We start from the raw sequence: 18,601 nt of genomic DNA, 5'->3' as shown, positions 1-18,601 counted from the left end.
TAAAGATGTTCACTATTTAAGAAATTAACCGTCACTTGGCATCAGTTTTTAAAATGAAAAGTTAAAAGTGGATTTTTAGTCCCAAAGGGGGACGAATATTTTCTTGAAATAGTGGATCTGGACTGAGACGCAAGTACTTTCCGCTCTTAATTTATAGGCTTAAAAGTTACCTAGGGATCCCATTAATGTTCCAGAATCCAACGAGGTTCAGGATTACTTCGCGGCTGATCATCGGCTATAATCCGTAGCGTCATAAAATAGTTTTTGATAAAGAAATGGTTTTGAATTATTTTATTACAAGAAAAAGATGCCATCACCCTGAAAATTTATCACTTGATACCGTATTATTGAATCTTTCATTTCCATTGTTATTATTTTATTCTTCTTTATGTATATTATAGCACTTGTTGAGCATTTGGCTCACTACTTGCTTTACCATGATATTATAGCTAGCAGATATGGTTAAATTCAAGCAGACAGCGCGTAAGACTTGTGATGTCGATTCGTATGTTCAAGATCAGGTAGATTAAGGATCGTTTTGTGCGAGGACTCGAAATAAAAATCAGGTTGTTATAGTTAATAGTGTTGGGCTGTTCGAAACCCTAAACTATAAGATCTTGGATTCAGATGTATTTATTTCCTTTTGTTAACTTTTGTAATAATTCGTATAGTGTCTTTTATTAAATTTGGGGCGTGATAGGGTGTCTCATAGAAAATAACCCCGCCCATCTCCAAGATCATCTCTAACAACTTACCATCTTTCCCCTACGGCAGAAAACCACGATCCTTGGCTATAGGCTTCGAAAGCAGCCTCACATACTCCGCCTCAGCCTCGGGAGTTAAAAGTCTAGGCCTCACACCACCTGCACTCGAAGAATCGGTAGTGCTGCTGATTACTTGAGTTCGCTGTCTTTTTGGTGCCATTGAGATTTAAGTTTGAGAGAATAGAGGTTTGTAAGAGAGATTGTGTGTTTAAGAGTTTTGAGAAGTGGTGGACAAGTTTGTGTATAAGTGTGTGTATATATAGGAGATTGGGAGAGAATTAGTTATGGAAAAGGAGTGGGAATTGATTAGGGAATAATGAGAATAATGGGTTTGATTTGGAGAGGGAAATTTAGGATGTGGAAGAGTAAAAATCGGGTGGGAATTGATTTTGTATTAATACACCAATTTTTCTCTTCAAAAACTGATTTATATTTTTTTCTGAAACAGGGACCCAGCGCGGGTGCGTGCTACCTCGGCGCGGGCGCGCCCACTTTCTATCAATTCAGCGCGATAGGTCAGTGCGGGCGTGCCCAGATTCTGGAAAAATAGCACGGCCGCCCCGCTTCTCAGCGTGGGCACGCCGTGCTACTATAGTTGGCCCTGGATTTTTTTGTTTTTTGTTTTTTTTATGTTTTTCTCTTTTCTTTCTGTTCCTCTATCTACTAATGTACAACAAACTTGGGTTGCCTCCCAAGAAGTGCTTGGTTTATGTCGTTAGCTTGACGTAGTATCTCGAGATCAAGTAGACAATATATGTGACGCCCTCCAAACCCGGGGTCTAGATTTTGGGGTCACTAGCCAATAAATCAAAATAAATTAATCACAGAGGAATAATATAATAAATATGACCCATTGCATGCAACTGGATTGATCACAGGTTATAGTATGAAACATGCACTATTACAAACCAACTGTTATTACAAACCATAAGTCTAATTAGTTTTACAACTTATTCAAATTTTATTACAAACCTCTAGACTAGTTAAGCATCCCAAATTGTCTATCTGGAAAACACACCAAACTATCTACAAGCACACAACTTCTAGTCCGACCTGGAACTCAAGCTTGCCCTGGTCTAGCTGAAAAAATCAAGATATGAAACAAGTATGAACGAAAGAAATGCTTAGCAAGCAGTAAATAGCTTATGATTTTAGACAACAACAATAATATATCTGATAAACAAAACCAAACCACAATACCTGAACAGTATCAAAAACTGACATATATTTGATAAGTAAACAACAATTGCAATATAATTTGTTTTGGGATTGGAATCCTCGAACAATGGTGTGTTACCGCCGGTGATCAGCCGCAGAGCAACACCGGTATGCTGAAGCATATCCAACTAAACAAAAGGTACCCAAGGCACATATTGGCCTAGCAAGGTGTTATATCCCGTATAACACATAGCTCACACTGGACCGCCGCCACGGCCTCTTACGCAACCATCCAACCCATAAAAACAATGTTTCCGTCAAAGGAGTCGAATCAAATGACATCCTTAACCCCATAACTCCCCATTTCTCATGGTCTGGAGTTTTCTCAACAACCAATGGCGAAATCACCAGAACGATTAGTTATTCGCTAATCTCAATTCAAAGCTTCACTGTATAGAGTAAGTTGTAGCGAAATGTAAAATATTTAACTATTCTGAACTTAGAATAGTAGAGAAATTAAAAGGATAAATTCAGAGTCAATGCCACTTGAATGATATGTGACGATATAAATAATTGCATAATATGATGCGAAATAAACGTCACTTGAACAATAAGTGAAGTTAGGGTACTTGCCTGGTATGCTCGACAATTTCTTACTATAACTCTGCCTATAACTGCTGGCTACTATCTCCGTCTACACTTGACTGCGCTCCTTGCTACTCGATTCTATAAACAAAAGGACTATCTTAATTGACAAAACCAAACTCAATCGACATAACTATACGTCTTGACATCTACCCGACCGTTTATAACGAAGCATGGCATTTTAAACTGTAAACAGATAGCATGCATATCATATAGCACGAAATCATGGTATTCGTATAACACGTAATCACATATTTCATGTAACACATAAGTCAAATCATTAAAAGATATGTCTCAATGTTTTCAGAATGAAAATCAGATCAATATTAGCATTTATCGATCAAATACCGACTCAAACTGATACTCAAATCAAATGACATTGTAATACAAAATAAATTAGGTCTCAAAAGTATTTTTATTGGAAGCGCAATATTTTTTTGAGTCTGTACGCGTTCGTTTCGTATTAAACGGACGAACGTTTTAATTATTATGAATAAAATAAGAAATAAATAGATTTAAATCAATTAATAATAATATTAATTGATTTTTAAATGCCAAAATATAATTTTTAAAAGCTTAAAAATAATTTTTAGAAATTATTTGAATTAATTATAAATGATTTATATTTATTTAACTATTTATAAATGAAATTAATTTATTAAATGATTTCTAATCAATTAATTAAATTTATAAATAATTAACTAAAATGAATTATAAATAATTAAATCAAATTGGATTTTTGAAAATAATAAAAGAAAATAATTTTAGGAATTTAAAATAATTAAGAAAATAATTTTTAGAATTATAAATAATAAGTAATTGGTTTTTGAAATTAAATAAATGGTTTTTAGAAATTAGAAAATGAATTTTTTTTTTTGAAAATAAATAAAAAGAAAACTATGCAAATAGGTTTTAAGGTTTAGTTTTGGGGAATAAAAGATCAAAGGCGGGTCAGCTTTCGGGTTTGGAAAGGGGTCAGCCGGATTAATCCGGGTTCCCAAGAACAATCGCCAGATTTCTGGGAAACCCAGAAACCGGTGACTATTCCGGAGACCTCGGAATTATCCGGCGAGGTCCGTTCAGTCATATATTCCTATGGTTTTGTTCCGGTTTCGATGCCAAAACAGTCCACAACAACACAGAAGCACAATCACGTTTTAAACAACCTTAAATCATCACCACAATCCAAACACCGGTCAACTTCCGATCAAAGTCCGACGAACTTAACCCAACTCCGACGAAAACTCGGATTTTCAAAAACGGAACCAAATTCAACGTAGTACATATGAAAATGAAGCTTACGCTACGAATAATCTATTCCCTATAACCATATCTCCTATCAATCACTGATAAGAACATAAAATTGATTTGAAAAATAGGGCAATTTCCGATTTTTACAAAAACACAACCAAATCTCTACAAATCACCTATCAAATTGATGCCCGAGACGAATATAATTCAATACAAACATTTAAACTCACAAACAAACAATAAAAAACTAAGTAATTGAAGAACAAAATTGAAACTTTATAAAATTAACTCGACTTAGTAGGTTTTACAGTCGTATGATACCACCGAAAACATGATTCGATTCTAGGGGCTATCAGGATACTTAATTGGGCAACAAAATCATCTCAAAATCAAAGAACATGAAAGTTCCAAATTTTAAGAATTTGAAGAACAATCGATTATGCGAAATACTCGACCTTAATCGATGAACTCGATATCAAAATGATCTCCTCGATCAGGGCTTTAATTTGATATGTTGATTGCTACAAACGAACTGATAAATCTCCTTCTTTGAATTGATCTTTGGAAACTGAGTTCTCAAATTCTTCTAATCAGATAAATGAAATAGAAGAAGAAACCGACCTTATCTGCTTATTTATTATTTATATTTATATATATATATAAATATATATATATATATATGAAGGTTACTTATACACGTGTAATTAATCCCAATAAATCACAAATCGGTACTCTTTTATCTCGTACTTAAAAATAACAAGCCCGGATCTAATAATTTATTATTAAATATTATTTGTAAATAAAAACAACATTTATACCAAAATTCCCCGAAAATTATGAATAATCCAAAAATACGAAAATACGAACTATTTGAGGAATCTTTAATTTTATAAAAATACGAATACAAATTTTGTGGGTTTTAACATCCCGGTGGGGTCCCGGTCCATTGATTTTTTTGAAAAATAGGAACGATCCCTAAATTACCAGAAAACCCGATAACACATAAAATGTATTGAAACACGCGTAAAATAAAATAAAACGAGTACCTTAATAAAGACGCTAATAAATATGCACCCCGATTGCAGATGAAGTCATATAATTACATTTAAACATATCTTAATCGATCGAAAAATTTTCTGGCCCGCACAGAAGCACACATAACAGCTATACCGTCTAATATCATGGCAATAATCACTTTAAATTTATAAAACACATCATATTTATTTATTTAACAGATAATATTTACATAATTTTCCCGGATATTACATCCTTCCCCACTTAACAGGATTCTGTCCTCAGAATCAGCCTAAGAAAACAAATGAGGATACTTGGATCGCATTTCGCTTTCCAACTCCCAAGTCGACTCTTCAACCTTGGGATTCCTCCACAAGACTCGCACTAAAGATACAAACTTATTCCTAAGTACTCTTTCTTTCCTATCTAGTATCTGCACTGGTTGCTCAACAAAAGATAAATCTGGCTGAATCTCGATTGGCTCGTACTCTATCACATGGTTCGAATCAGGAAAATAACGCTTCAACATTGACACATGGAACACGTTGTGAATATGCTGCATGTGAGGTGGTAACGCTAATTCGTAAGCAACCTTTCTCACACGCTTCAAAATCTCAAAAGGGCCAACATAACGCGGACTCAGCTTTCCTTTTTTCCCAAATCTTGATAAACCTTTCCAAGGAGAAACCTTCAATAACACTGCTTCTCCAACTTCAAATTCCATATCCTTTCTAGCAGGATCAACATATTTGCGTTGACGATCTTGAGCAGCTGTTAATCTTTTCCGAATGAGTTCTATTTTCTCTTTCCTCTGCTGGATCAATTCTGGACCCAAAATCTTTCTCTCACCAACTTCTTCCCAACATATTAGAGATCTGCATCTTCTCCCGTACAAAGCTTCATAAGGCGGCATTCCAATACTGGCATGATAGTTGTTGTTGTAGGAGAATTCAACTAATGGCAAATGCTCATCCCAATTCCCTTCAAAATCTAGTGCACATACCCTTAGCATATCTTCAATAGTCTAAATCGTCCTTTCGCTTTGACCGTCTGTCTGTAGATGATACGCGGTACTCATGTTCAGCTTCGTTCCGAGACAATCTTGGAAACTTCTCCAAAATCTTGAATTAAATCGAGGATCTCTATCTGAAACTATGGATACTGGAACTCCCTGCCGTGTCACAATTTCCTTAAGATATAACCGAACTAATTTATCCATTAAGAATATTTCGTTGATAGGAAGAAAATGCGCTGACTTTGTCAATTTGTCGATAATAACCCAAATAGCATCATGATTTGCCCTGGTTCTCAGTAATCCAACTACGAAATCCATCGCTATATGCTCCCACTTCCATTCTGGAATGTCCAATGGTTGTATCAGTCCACTGGGCCTTTGATGTTCCGCTTTGACTCGCTGGCAAGTGTAACACTTATTTACCCATTCTGCAATTTCCTTCTTCATGCTTGGCCACTAAAAGTTTTCTCTTAAATCTCGGTACATCTTCGTACTTTCGGGATGAATAGAATATCTAGAGTTGTGAGCGTCTCGAAGAATTTCATCTTTCAGCTCGGCTACGTTGGGTATCCATATTCTGGAAGAAAATCTTAATATTCCTTTATCATCCTTTTGACTCCCTATTTCTTCTCTTGTCAAATTGTCTCGTTCATGACTCATAACTTCCTCCTGACATCTTCTTATCTTCTCTAATAATTCTGGTTGAAAAGACATTGCACACAATACCTCTGTAGACATACTTAGGATACTAACCTCTATTTCTAGCTTCTCAAATTCCTTGATCAACTCCTCTGATGAAATTATCATATTTAACCTTTCTATTCTGCTCAGAGCGTCGGCCACCATATTTGCTTTGCCTGGATGATAGTTGATAGTACAGTCGTAGTCCTTGATTAGTTCTAGCCATCTTCTCTGCCTCATGTTCAACTCCTTCTGGGTGAAGATATATTTCAAACTCTTTTGGTCCGTGTAGATCTCGTACTTTTCTCCATAAAGATAATGCCTCCAAATCTTCAATGCAAACACTATAGCTGCCAATTCAAGATCACGAGTTGGAAACTTTTCTTTATATGGTTTCAACTGTCTTGAAGCGTAGGCTATCACCTTGTCATGCTGCATCAAAACACATCCCAATCCTTTGTACGACGTGTCACTGTAAATCACAAAATTTCCTTGTTCATCTGACAAGACTAGTACTGGAGAAGATACTAATCTATTCTTTGATTCCTGGAAACTTTCTTCGCACTTCTCATCCCATTCAAATTTTTGGTTCTTCCTGGTGAGCTTTGTCAATGGCGTAGCTATCTTTGCAAAATCTTGCACAAATTTTCTGTAGTAACATGCCAATCCCATGAAACTTCTTACTTCTATTGGTGTCTTTGGCCTCTCCCAGTTGATTATAGCTTCAATCTTTGCAGGATCCACTTCCACTCCTTTATTGGTAATCATGTGCCCAAGAAATCATACTTCTTTTAACCAAAATTCACACTTGGAAAACTTTGCGTACAATTTCTCCTGTCGCAGTATCTCCAGAACTATCCTCAAGTGCTCTGCATGCTCCTTTTTTGTTTTAGAATAGATTAAGATGTCGTCTATGAACACGGTCACGAATTTATCCAAATACTTCTTAAATACTCGATTCATCAGATCCATGAAAGCTGCTGGTGCGTTGGTTAATCCAAATGCCATCATTAGAAACTCATAATGCCCATATCTGGTTTTGAATGCGGTCTTTGGAATATCTTCAGGCTTGAGCTTCAGTTGATGATATCCGGATCTTAAATCTATTTTAGAAAACCATACAGCGCCTCACAATTGATCAAACAAATCATCGATCCTCGGCAACGGGTACTTGTTTTTAATGGTCAGCTTATTTAGTTCTCGATAATCAATACACAGTCGCATACTCTCGTCCTTTTTCTTGACAAACAGTACTGGTGCACCCCATGGGGATACACTGGGTCTTATAACTCCTTTCTCCAAAAGATCTTGTAACTGAGTTGCCAATTCTTTCTTCTCCACTGGTGTCATCCGATACGGAGCTTTAGAAACTGGTTCGGTTCCGGGTGCTAGATCAATTGCAAACTCAATTTCTCTATCGGGAGGTAATCCTGGTAGATTGTCTGGAAAGACATCTGGGAATTCATTGACAACTGGAATCGCTTCTAGTGTTGGAACTTCTTTGCTGTTATCTACCACATGGGCCAAATACGCCTCGCAATTCTGACGTAATAACTTCTTCACTTGAGCTATCGTTAAGAATTTCTTCTCTTGCTTATTTCCTCGAAATATCACCTTCTTCTTACTATCCAATGTCTGAAGTCTCACTTTCCTATTCTTACAATCAATCTGAGCGTTATTTTCTGATAACCAATCCATTCCTAAAATAACATCAAATTCTCCCAACTTAAAAGGTATTAAGTTGGCATAGAAATGATGTCCTCCTACCTCAATATCACACCTCGGGCACACTCGATCGACGGAAACTTGATCCTTATTAGCTAATTCTATCATTAATGCTTGTTCTAACAACTTAACTTCACCATGCAGTTTATTGACAAAATCTTGAGAAATAAATGACCTGGTAGCTCCAAAATCAAATAAAACTTTAGCATCTACCGAGTTGACTGGAAGCGAACCTGCAACCACATCTGAACTCAGCATCCTTCATAGTCATATTGAATTCCTAGCCTTGGGCTGGTCCTTTACTGGTGGTCCTTCAATCTTTGGTACATTAGCTGCTGGTTCAGTTTTCTGGCAGTCCCTGGCAATATGCCCCATCTTTCCACATTTAAAGCACACTGTCCCTGATTTCTGAGCTGTAGTCTGACTTCGACACTCATTAGCATAGTGTCCCTTTTGATTGCACTTATAACACAACACATTAGCCTTACAAATCCCAAAATGCCTTCTACCACAAAACTTGCAGTCTGACGCGGGTGGATGATTGGGCCTCTGCTGATTTGAATTCTGAAAACGGTTCCCATTTCCTGGTTGTGGTTTCTTAAATCCCACACTCTTATTGTCCTAAAACTCTGGCCTTTTATTGAAACGGCCCTGGAAGTTACCTTGTTGCTGGCCTCTTCCTGAGGTTTCTATTTTCCTTTTCTTCCCATCATTTCCTTTCTGATACATATCACTCTTACTTTCAATCACCATCGCTTTCTGCACTACTGCCACATATGAAGTCAATTCAAACATTGCCACCCTATTCTGAATCCAAAATCTCAATCCATGTTCAAACCTTCTTGCTTTCTTTTCATCCGTGTCAACCTGGTCTGGCACGAACCTCGCTAACTCAGTAAACTTAGCTTCATACTCAGCTACAGTAAGATCTCCCTGGGTCAGGTTCAAAAATTGGATCTCCATTTGATCCTTCATATACCTCGGGAAATACTTCTCCAGAAACAGCTCGGTAAACCTTTCCTAAGTTATAAACTCACCTCCTTCCAATGCTCGCGTTGATTCCCACCAATAGTTCGCCTCGCCCTTCAGAAAGTAGCTTGCAAACTTGGTCTTCTGCTCAACTCCTGCTCCAACTAATTCAAAAGCCTTTTCCATTTACTTGAGCCATGCATTAGCTTCCACAGGATCAGCAATTCCCTTGAACTCAGGGGGCTTCACTGCTTGAAACTGCTTAAAAGTCACTACAGGTGGTGTTGTTGCTTGTTGCTGCTATTATTGTTGCTGCTGTTGTTGCTGCTGTGTAAGATGTAACATCTGCTGCTGCATCAGTCCCAACATCTGGACAATCGCTGGGTCCATTCGACTTTCGGTACGATCCTCTCCTGAATTATTCCTTCTCTTTGGTGCCATTATTCTGGTAAGAAAACAAGCAACATATATAATAATCTGTCAAGCATTGTGTCAAATGTGTAGCAATTCCTTAGCATATCTAAATTCGCAAACATTATCTCTTCTCAAAATATCATAAACTTGCTACCATATTAACACAAGCGACATGATTATCACATAATCCTGCTTATTATTTCGAGAATAATAACACAAAGAAAATTTACTCAGAGTTATCCAAACCTTTTAAATCCTTACCTGAAATCTTAACTAAACCAACAAAATAGCAGGGTAATGACACAAGGCCTAAGGCTAAACGCAAAATAGAAAACCTACACAACTTAACTATAACCTAGCCCAATAATCTAGATTTAATCCTATAAACGCTAAACTACAAGCACCTATCTTATGTGATCTTCCTATGACTCATCTATGACAATCCTAAGCCTGTTTCAGTGACCATAACCTGTAGCTCTGATACCAACCCGTGACACCCTCCAAACCCGGGGTCTAGATTTGGGGGTCACTAGCCAATAAATCAAAATAAATTAATCACAGAGGAATAATATAATAAATATGACCCCTTGCATGCAACTGGATCGATCACAGGTAATAGTATGAAACATGCACTATTACAAACCAACTGTTATTACAAACCATAAGTCTAATTAGTTTTACAACTTATTCAAATTTTATTACAAACCTCTAGACTAGTTAAGCATCCTAAATTGTCTATCTGGAAAACACACCAAACTATCTACAAGCACACAACTTCTAGTCCGACCTGGAACTCAAGCTTGCCCTGGTCTAGCTGAAAGAATCAAGATATGAAACAAGTATGAGCGAAAGAAATGCTCAGCAAGCAGTAAATAGCTTATGATTTTAGACAACAACAATAATATATCTGATGAACAAAACCAAACCACAATACCTGAACATTATCAAAAACTGACATATATTTGATAAGTAAACAACAATTGCAATATAAATTTGTTTTGGGATTGGAATCCTCGAACAACGGTGTGTTGCCGTCGGTGATCAGCCGCGGAGCAACACCGGTATGCCGAAGCATATCCAACTAAACAAAAGGTATCCAAGGCACATATCGGCCTAGCAAGGTGTTATATCCCGTATAACACATAGCTCACACTGGACCACCGCCACGGCCTCTTACGCAACCATCCAACCCATAAAAACAATTTTTCCGTTAAAGGAGTCGAATCAAATGACATCCTTAACCCTATAACTCCCCATTTCTCATGGTCCGGAGTTTTTTCAACAATCAATGGTGAAATAACCAGAACGATTAGTTATTCGCTAATCTCAATTCAAAGCTTCACTGTATAGAGTAAGTTGTAGCGAAATGTAAAATATTTAACTATTCAAAACTTAGAATAGTAGAGAAATTAAAAGGATAAATTCAGAGTCAATGCCACTTGAATGATATGTGATGATATAAATAATTGCATAATATGATGCGAAATAAACGTCACTTGAACAATAAGTGAAGTTAGGGTACTTGCCTGGTATGCTCGATAATTTCTTACTATAACTCTGCCTATAACTGCTGGCTACTATCTCCGTCTACACTTGAATGCGCTCCTTGCTACTCGATTCTATAAACAAAAGGACTATCTTAATTGACAAAACCAAACTCAATCGACGTAACTATACGTCTTGACATCTACCCGACCGTTTATAACGAAGCATGGCATTTTAAACTGTAAACAGATAGCATGCATATCATATAGCACGAAATCATGGTATTGGTATAACACGTAATCACATATTTCATGTAACACATAAGTCAGATCATTAAAAGATACGTCTCAGTGTTTTCAGAATGAAAATCAGATCAATATTAGCATTTATCGATCAAATACCGACTCAAACTGATACTCAAATCAAATGACATTGCAATACAAAATAAATTAGGTCTCAAAAGTATTTTTATTGGAAGCGCAATATTTTTCTGAGTCTGTACGCGTTCATTTCGTATTAAACGGACGAACGGTTTAATTATTATGAATAAAATAAGAAATAAATAGATTTAAATCAATTAATAATAATATTAATTGATTTTTAAATGCCAAAATATAATTTTTAAAACCTTAAAAATAATTTTTAGAAATTATTTGAATTAATTATAAATAATTTATATTTATTTAACTATTTATAAATGAAATTAATTGATTAAATGATTTCCAATCAATTAATTAAATTTATAAATAATTAACTAAAATAAATTATAAATAATTAAATCAAATTGGATTTTTGAAAATAATAAAAGAAAATAATTTTAGGAATTTAAAATAATTAAGAAAATAATTTTTAGAATTATAAATAATAAGTAATTGGTTTTTGAAATTAAATAAATGGTTTTTAGATATTAGAAAAATAATTTTTTTTTTGAAAATAAATAAAAAGAAAATTATACAAACAGGTTTTAAGGTTCAGTTTTGGGAAATAAAAGATCAAAGGCGGGTCAGCTTTCGGGTTTGGAAACGGGTCAGCCGGATTAATCCGGGTTCCCAAGAACAATCGCCGGATTTCTGGGAAACCCAGAAACCGGTGACTATTCCGGTGACCTCGGAATTATCCGGCGAGGTCCGTTCAGTCATATATTCCTACGGTTTTGTTCCGGTTTCGATGCCAAAACAGTCCACAACAACGCAGCAGCATAATCACGTTTTAAACAACCTTAAATCATCACCACAATCCAAAAACCGGTCAACTTCCGATCAAAGTCCGACGAACTTAACCCAACTTCGACGAAAACTCGGATTTTCAGAAAACAGAACCAAATTCAACGTAGTACATATGAAAATGAAGCTTACGCTATGAATAATCTATTCCCTATAACCATATCTCCTATCCATCACTGATAAGAACATAAAATTGATTTGAAAAACAGGGCAATTTCCGATTTTTACAAAAACACAACCAAATCTCTACAAATCACCTATCAAACTGATGCCCGAGACGAATACAATTCAATACAAACATCTAAACTCACAAACAAACAATCAAAAACTAAGTAATTGAAGAACAAAATTGAAACTTTATAAAATTAACTCGACTTAGTAGGTTTTGCAGTCGAATGATACCACCGAAAACATGATTCGATTCTAGGGACTATCAGGATACTTAATTGGGCAACAAAATCATCTCATAATCAAAGAACATGAAAGTTCCAAATTTTAAGAATTTGAAGAACAATCGATTATGCGAAATACTCGACCTTAATCGATGAACTCGATATCAAAATGATCGCCTCGATCAGGGCTTTAATTTGATATGTTGATTGCTACAAACGAACTGATAAATCTCCTTCTTTGAATTGATCTTTGGAAACTAAGTTCTCAAATTCTTCTAGTCAGATAAATGAAATAGAAGAAGAAACCGACCTTATCTGCTTATTTATTATATATATATATATATATATATATATATATATAAATATATAGATAAACATGAAGGTTACTTATACACGTGTAATTAATCCCAATAAATCACAAATCGGTACTCTTTTATCTCGTACTTAAAAATAACAAGCCCGGATCTAATAATTTATTATTAAATATTATTTGTAAATAACAACAACATTTATACCAAAATTCCCCGAAAATTATGAATAATCCAAAAATATGAAAACACGAACTATTTGTGGAATCTTTAATTTTATAAAAATACGAATACAAATTTTGTGGGTTTTAACATCCCGGTGGGGTCCCGGTCCATTGATTTTTTTGAAAAACAGGAACGATCCCTAAATTACCAGAAAACCCGATAACACATAAAATGCCTTGAAACACGCGTAAAATGAAATAAAACGAGTACCTTAATAAAGACGCTAATAAATACGCACCCGATTGCAGATGAAGTCATATAATTGCAGTTAAACATATCTTAATCGATCGAAAAATTTTCTGGCCCGCACAGAACCACACATAACAGCTATACCGTCTAATATCATGGCAATAATCACTTTAAATTTATAAAACACATCATATTTATTTATTTAACACATAATATTTACATAATTTTTCCAGGATATTACAATATAACATCACTAACCACCTCACAGTTTACCGTATCACCATAGTAATGCTTCAACCTCTGACCATTTACCTTGAATGCTTGGCCTGGATCATTCTCAAAAATCTCCACAGCTCCATGCAGAAACACAGTTTTGATTATGAAAGGCCCAGACCATCTCGACTTCAATTTTCCTGAAAAAGGACGGAGACAAGAGTTAAATAACAGAACTTGTTGTCCCAACACAAATGACTTGAGCACTAGGCCCCTATCGTGCCACCTCTTAACTTTCTCCTTATACATTTTGTTGTTTTCATACGCTTGAAGCCAAAATTTATCGAGTTCAATCAATTGAAGCATTCTCTTTTTACCAGCTACATCTAAATCAAGGTTTAACTTCTTTAAAGCCCAATACGCTTTATGCTCGAGCTCCATAGGAAAATGACACCCCTTACCATAAACCAATTAAAATGACGACATTCCCAATAAAGTCTTGTATGCTGTTTTATATGCCCAAATAGCTTCATCAAGCTTCAAAGACCAATTCTTCCTTGATGGACACACAACTTTCTCTAAAATATGTTTGATCTCCCTATTCGACACCTCAACTTGACCATTAGTCTGAGGATGGTAGGCTGTTGTAATGTGATGATTCACATTATACCTTTGCATCAAGGCAGTGAACTTGCGATTGCAAAAATGCGATCCCTCATCACTGATTATGACTCTTGGAGTCCCAAATCATGTGAAAATCTGCTTATAAAGAAAATTAAGCACTACCTTCGCATTATTTATCGGCAAAGCCTTGACTTCAACCCATTTCAACACATAATCGACTACCAACAAGATATACTGCTTATTGCAAGATGAAACAAACGGCCCCATAAAGTCGATTCCCCAAACATCGAAGACTTCAACCTCGAGAAGCACATTAAGAGGCATCTCATCCCTCTTGGACATATTACCCGCACGTTGGCATCGATCACACTTCAAAATAAAATGATGCGCATCCTAAAATAATGTAGGCCAGAAGAATCCCACTTGAAGGACACGAGCTGTTGTCTTCTCTCCACCAGAGTGGGCTCCATAAACAGTCGAATGACAGTCTCGCAAGATCCCCCCCCCTCCCCCCCCCGTTTCGCTGTACGGAATACATCTCCTGATGATTTGGTCAGCTCCTTGCTAAATAGATATGGTTCATCCCACATGTACCACTTTACCTCATAAAGAAACTTCTTCCTTTAAGACAAGTCTGGAGGCATGATATTACTCACAAGGTAGTTCACAATGTCTGCGAATCACGGTTCTTCCTCTTGCACTCCAAACAGCTGCTCATCGGGAAAAGACTCATTTATTAATATTCTATCATGTGAAGTTGTATTTGGATCTTCCAAACGCGAGAGATGATCAGCAACTTGATCCTCAGTACCTTTTCTGTCCTTGATCTAATTCAAACTCCTGAAGCAAAAGAACCCATCTAATCAATCTAGGCTCCGAGTCCTTCTTCGAGACGAGATATTGAATTGCAGCGTGATCAGTGAAAAATGTCACCTTCGTCCCAAGCAAATAAGATCGAAATTTCTCAAAACCATAGACAATAGCCAAAAGTTCTTTCTCGGTAGTAGTATAATTCAGTTGAGCACCATTGAGGGTCTTACTAGCATAGTAGACCACATGAAATATGTTCTTTCTCTGCCCAAGAACTGTTCCAACTGCATAATCACTTGCATCGCACATCATCTCAAAAGGTTCATTCCAATCAGGCACTATTATGATAGGTTTCGTGATCAAACTCTTTTTTAAGAACTCAAAAGCAGCTAGGCACTCGTCATCAAACTTGAACGAGACATCCTTCTCTAGAAGATTGTACAAAGGTTTAGAAATTTTTGAGACGTCCTTGATGAACCGCCTATAGAAACCCGTATGACCAAGAAAGCTGCGAACTCCCTTAACAGATATTGGTGGAGGAAGGTTTTCAATGACCCTCATCTTGGCTTTGTCCACCTCAAGGCCCATTCCTAGAGACCTTGTGACCAAGAATAATGCCCTGACGCACCATAAAGTGACATTTCTCCCAATTGAGAACCAAGTTGGTCTCAACACACCTTTTAAGAACATCGCTAAGATTCTGCAAGCACTCATCAAATAAATCAGCCAAACACAGAGAAATCATCCATAAACACCTCCACATTTTGACCAATCATGTCAGAGATGATAGCCATCATGCATCTCTAAAATGTGGCAGGTGTCCCCGCATAACCCAAAAGAAACTCTTATAAAGGCGAAGGTACCAAATGAACAAGTGAAGGTAGTCTTCTCCTGATCTTTCGGAGCAATGAAAATCTGATTATAGCCCGAATAGCCATCCAGAAGGCTAGTACTACTCATGCCCAGCCAATCTGTCAAGTATTTGATCAATAAACGGCAGAGGGAAGTGATTCTTTCTCATGGCCTTATTCAGCTTCCTGTAATCCTTGTAAACTCTCCACCCCGTGACTGTTCGAGTAGGAATGAGCTCATTCTTCTCATTAGCAACAACGGTGATACCTCCTTTCTTTGGCACACACTGAACTAGACTCACCCAAGAACTGTCAGAAATGGGATAGATGATCCGTCCATCTAGCCATTTGAGAATTTCCTTCTTCATAACTTCTTTCATGATCGGATTTAGCCTTCTTTGTTGCTCAATAGTAGGCTTGCAATAATAACATAAAAAGTTGATGCATCACCTAAAAATGAATACCTCAAGTGTTCAATCAATGGTTTAAAGCTCAAGTGTAGGAGCTTCCTCAATAGATGGCTTGAGGCGTTTGGGAGATTTGTTCAGCTCCTCCATTCCAAGAGATTCAAAAGGCATATCCATCTTACTCTTCCAAGGAGAAGCAGTCAGATATTGTAATTGCTCATCACCTTTATCGTCTTCACTATCAGAATTCCCCAACAAGGCTTTTTCTAAAGTATCAGACCTTAGCAATTGATCAAGTTTTGAAGTAACCACAGAATCGACCAACTCCACTTTTAAGCACTCCTCATTTTCAGTAGGGAACTTTAGGGCATTAAACACATTAAAAGTTACATCCTGATCCAGCACTCGCATGGTGAGCTCACCCTTCTGCACATCTATCAAAGTTCAGCCAGTAGCCAAGAACGGTCTTCCTAAGATTATGGGAATCTTCTTATCCTCCTCGAAATCCAGAATTACAAAATTAAGCAGGAAAGATGAGTTTATCCACCTTGACCAAAACATCCTCAACAATGTCTCACGGATATGTAATAGAACGATCAACCAACTGTAGAGTCATATAAGTAGGCTTTGGATCAGGTATATCCAACTTCTTGAAGATTGACAAAGGCATCAGATTGATGCTAGCTCCCAAGTCACATAAGCATTTGTCAAACGACACTTTTCCAATGGTGCAAAGAATAGTGAAGCTTCCAGGATCTTTAAGCTTCGGAGGCAACTTCTGTTGTAGCACCGCACTGCACTCCTCCGTGAGAGCAATTGTCTCTAAGTCATTAAGCTTCACTTTCTGAGAAAGTATACCTTTCATAAACTTCGCAAAACTAGGCATCTGTTCAAGAGCTTCAGCGAAAGGTATGTTGATGTGAAGTTTCTTGAACACCTCCAGAAATGTCTCAAACTGCTTATCCAGCTTTTTCTTTTGCAGCCTCTTAGGAAAGGGAGGTGGAGAATAGATCTGTTTCTCCCCTGTATTACCCTCAGGAGGAGTGTGTTCAACAGTAGTCTTCCTTGGTTCTACTTCAGCTTCCTTCTGCACTTCTTACTCACCTAAAGCTTCTTCATCTGAAACTTGAGAGTGTTCGGGATTTGCAACCTTCCCAGACCTTAATGTAATCGCCTTTACCTGCTCCTTAGCTTCCCTCTTTCCTAGTACTTTAGTGTCACTAGGAAGTATACCAGGTTGACGATTTAACAAGGCATTGGCAATTTATCCAATTTGATTTTCCAAGGTCTTGATAGAAACCGCTTGGCTCTTCCACGTGAGCCTCAACTCTTCCAATTCAGATTTTTCATTAGACTGTTGCAGCTGGAGGTATTTCCTTGGTGCATATTGCGGTTAATGAAAACCAGGGGGTTGTACTGCTTTGTTGGATACTGCTGATAAGGTTGCTGAACTGCATTCTGAGTGTTGCTCCAGCTAAAGTTAGGGTGATTGCGGTTGTTAGGATGATAGGTGGATGGTACAAGTTGTTGCGACCTCTGAAAGTTGCTCACGAACTGAGCTGATTCACTAGAAATGGCACACTGATCAGTCTCATGGGCACCAGCACAAAGCTCACAGACACTAGTGATCTGATTAATCCATAATTAGACAGAGAATCCACCTTCATCGTCAAGGCCTTAAGTTGAGCAGCTATAACAGTAGCTATATCCAACTCTAGAATTCCTGCTACCTCGCCCTGAGATAGTCTCTGAGTAGGATTCTGGTATTCATTGGAAACCATCAGTTCAATCAATTCATAAGCTTCATCATAGCATTTAGCCCACAAGGCTCCTTCTGATGCTGCATCAAGCATGGGTCTAGAAGTAGCACCCAGACCATTATAGAAACAATTAATGATCATCCAGTCAGGATCCCATGATGAGGACACTTCCTTAGCATCTCCTTATATCGATCCCAAGCCTCACATAAAGATTCTCCAGATTTTTGAGCAAATTGAGTAAGTGCCTTTCTGATTGCAGCAGTCTTCTCTATAGGAAAGAATTTAGTTAAGAACTTTTGAGCAAGATCCTCCCATTTAGTGATAGACCCCGGTGGTAGAGAATGTAACCATCACTTAGCTTTATCCCTCAGAGATAATGGGAAAAGCCTCAACTTAATAGAATCTTCAGAAACTCCATTGAACTTAAAAGTGTCGCAGATCTCGATGAAATCTCTGATGTGAATGTTGGGGTCTTCTA

The 18,601-nt window shown here is 37.0% G+C and overlaps 1 non-coding gene across 1 annotated transcript; it reads left to right on the top strand.

Moving 5' to 3' along the window:
* Positions 1-18,273: 18,273 nt before the first annotated feature.
* On the top strand, positions 18,274-18,380 carry LOC141716422 (small nucleolar RNA R71). The gene has a single exon (XR_012573133.1). It is a non-coding gene; the product is annotated as a small nucleolar RNA R71 (small nucleolar RNA).
* The last annotated feature ends 221 nt before the right edge of the window (positions 18,381-18,601 follow it).

Source organism: Apium graveolens, chromosome 3 (genome assembly GCF_009905375.1).
Source record: "Apium graveolens cultivar Ventura chromosome 3, ASM990537v1, whole genome shotgun sequence".
Lineage (NCBI taxonomy): Eukaryota > Viridiplantae > Streptophyta > Magnoliopsida > Apiales > Apiaceae > Apium > Apium graveolens.
Note: the sequence above shows the minus strand (reverse complement) of the source record. Positions and strands in the feature narration are given on the sequence as shown.